Genomic DNA, 3,397 nt, shown 5'->3' with positions numbered 1-3,397 from the left:
TGAATGTGAAAACCTTATGTCTGATGCTTCTTTTAGCTACTATATCAACAGAAGAGTAGAACATATGGAATAAAAATAAATAATAGGGGGAACAAATGTTAAAATAAATTCAGTTTGAAATAGTGGTAAACGAAAGCGAAGGGTAAAGGGTATGGTACGTATAGTTGTTTTTTTTTTTTCTCTATTATCATTTTATTTCTTTTTCCATTGTCTTTTTATTTCTTTTTCTAAATTGATGCAAATGTACTAAGAAATGATGAATATACAACTATGTGATGATATTAAGAATTACTGATTATATATGTAGAATGGAATGATTTCTAAATGTTTTGTTAATTTTTTTTAATTAAAAAAAAAATACAGTATATTGTTGGAGGGTGTCATGGTCAGGTTCCTGTGTCAATTTAGCCAGGTGGTGGTGCCCAGTTGTCTGTCCAGGCAAACACTGGCCTGTCTGTTGCTATGAGGACATTTCATAGACTTCAATCATGACCACGTTGGCTGCACTCTAAGGAAAATGTCTTCTGCAATGAGTGATGCTTAATCTAATCACCAGAAGGCTTTTAAGTACGATTCAGAAGAGACAATCACTCTTCCTGTTTCAGCCAGCCAGCCTCTCCTGAGAGTTCATTGGGGACCTTCTCTGGAGCTGCCAGCTCACAGCCTTCCCTACAAACCTTGAACTCCACATCCTCACGGTTACGTGAGACCCTTTTATGAATTTTATATTTACAGATATCTCCTGCTGATTATGTTTCTCTAGAGAACTCTAGCTAATACAGAAGGTGACTTACTCTACAACATATGCCCTTTTGTGAAACTTCTGTGTGGGAGAGGAAGGCATCTGTTTATTTAGATTTTCAGATGCACCACTATAGAGCAGTAAATGAGTGGCCAGGAGCTAGGTGGCCAAACAGGCTAGGATGTCCAGGTTTCAGAAGGTAAAAAGAGCTCAGCTGAGCAACCAGAGCAGTCTCAGGGGTGGGGTGAACAGGAGAGACCAACCCCAAGAGGCTCAGCTCCAGGCTCATCATCACAGCATAGAAACTTGTCACTTCCTTATTATGGTCACCTTGGGCTGGGTCAATCCACATCTGGATACAGCTTTAGTTGCTAACTTTGTGCGACTGACTTCTGATTTCACTGCACAGAACAGCAAATGTGGAGAAGTAGCAATCAAAGGAGTGACAGGCGGCCCCACTGGGCATTGGCCATACCCTACAATCCAGTTCCAACCCTCAGGCCAATTGCTTTTGCACGTTCATTCTAGATGAAGGGGCTTTATGAAGCAAGTGCTATCTCTCCACAGTGGTTCCAGTTGAATCTGTACAGAAGACTGGGTTCTCGTGGGCTTCCCGACTGGTGCTGATGGCGCTTCAAGCATTCTTCTTCCAAGGACTGCAATGCTCATGGAACTTGTCCTCAGAGCCTGGATTTTCCTTGTGATGCTTGGTGTCCATGCAGACACTGAGAAGGTCAATCCTCGCCCTACATGAAGGTCATCAAGACCAGGAGGAGTAGCTGTGTTGTCATCAGTCGGGCCATGTGGGCGACTAAATCCTGTGGGAACCTGGGGTTTTCAAGTCCTCTAATAATCCCAACAGATAGCGTCTCTACACACAAAACTTATTTTCAGCCTTCCACCTTTTCAAAAAATAGATTTAAAAGATGAACAACCTAAAAGGGAAAAAATGGGTAAATGATAAGTATTTTCAGTTCAACAAAATAGACATACAACAAAAAACAGCTATGGGCCAATACAATGTGAAAAGACACACACACAATTGCCAGCATTTGCATATGGTTATATTATCCCATCTTTGTAATAAGAATAAAGGGTGGAAAATTAAAAATTTAATGTTTAAATTAATTTAATTTTTAAATTAATTAAAAGTTTCACTGGTTTTTCCTTTGCCCCATCATATTTTTTTCTTGTTTCAGAAGATCAGGTTTGGGGTAGGCTCACAATTTCAAAGTAAAATCTAACTCATAGAAAGAAGAGCCAAAATATATCTTTAGTTCCACTGTCTATTCCCATTATCCATAGTCTGATTTATTTTTGGAATTGAATTCATGCTTCTCTCCGTGGCTGTCAGCGTAATTATTGATGTCATCTTATGGTGATGGTTTTAGAGTTTGACATTTCTATATTTAAAAACAATATAATATTTTATGATTAAAACTAAAGTTTTAAAAGTTAAAAGAATAGACAAGCATTTTTACCAACCATTTCTCAGACTACTGCCTCTTCTGACTTTGCTCTGGCATAATTTTTAAATTACATTATTCAAAGGAATGTGTTTTGCTCTGTCCTCTTCTGTATAAAGATCAATAGGAAATAGAAGAATTTAAAAATAGAAAAACATGATAAAATCCTTGAGAATGAAATGCAGTTCAACCACCTCTGGATTTTGTCTCCTTCATGTCATCAACTGGACTTTAGGATGAGATGCTAAAAAATTGGAGTTTTCTCTCATCAACATGCAACATAGCCAGCTTCCCTAACAGTATCCAAATCCATTTGAGATATTTTAAGACTTTTGTAAGTCCTGAACATTCTTATCTTTGAAAGTCTCACCGACATTCTTATCAAAACTGTTAAAATGCACCCATATCAAAAATATTTACTGAGCATTTACTTTGTCCAAGGCATTGCTGTAGGCACTTGGGATACATTATTGAACAAAAATAAAATCCTTACCTTTGAGGACCCTTGATTGTCTATAATTTAAATTCAACTAAGGGAGAGTTGGGTTAAATTGAGTTGGGCATAATTGAATGGTTGACTTAATGTCACATTATTAGATGCATTATTATTAGATGCAAGCTAGATTAGGCTGAAGTTAGTGGCAACACAAAGTCTACTTCTGACTCACATTCCATGTCCTGCATAGGCTGGTGAGGTGCTCTGCTCCATACAGTCACTCAGGAATCCACCTTTCAGAGGCATCACCTTCTTATAACTGTACCAACGGGAGTAGACAGGCTCATCATTCTCCAGGGCACTGGGAAATATAAAAGAGAACCCAGGGATGTTTGTGAGTAATAAATGTCCCTGTCACAAAACTTATTTAACATTTATTGATCTATACTTTGCAGTTTCCCTTTTGTTTTTTAAAGTCTATAAATGCATTTTCAGGTCTTGAATATTTCATGAAGAGCTCATAAACCCTGAGCATGAACACTGTCTATCATTTTAATAGACAGCATTTACTGACAGTTTATTGTGTTTCAGACACTGTTTTTGGTGCTTTGTATGTGTACATAAATGTACCACTCATTTACTTTTAAGAAAGACCCAGTGACATGGGTACTATTCTCATCCTCCTTCTACAGCTGATTAATTGGAACCACAGAAGGGGTGTAACCTGCCCCAAGTCACACATGCAGTAAATGG

General features: G+C 37.9%; 1 pseudogene across 1 annotated transcript; it reads right to left on the bottom strand.

The window, feature by feature from the left end:
• Window positions 1–278: 278 nt before the first annotated feature.
• LOC143657968 (folate receptor alpha pseudogene) lies at window positions 279–2,805 on the bottom strand (annotated as a pseudogene). The gene is made up of 2 exons (XR_013163041.1): window positions 2,702–2,805; window positions 279–1,677 (listed from the first exon to the last, which is right to left on the bottom strand). The product of XR_013163041.1 is annotated as a folate receptor alpha pseudogene (transcript).
• Between the last annotated feature and the right edge of the window lie 592 nt (window positions 2,806–3,397).

This window comes from Tamandua tetradactyla, chromosome 15 (genome assembly GCF_023851605.1).
Source record: "Tamandua tetradactyla isolate mTamTet1 chromosome 15, mTamTet1.pri, whole genome shotgun sequence".
Taxonomy (NCBI): Eukaryota; Metazoa; Chordata; class Mammalia; order Pilosa; family Myrmecophagidae; genus Tamandua; species Tamandua tetradactyla.
The sequence above is the reverse complement of the archived record's forward strand: the minus strand, read 5'-3'. Positions and strand labels throughout refer to the sequence as shown.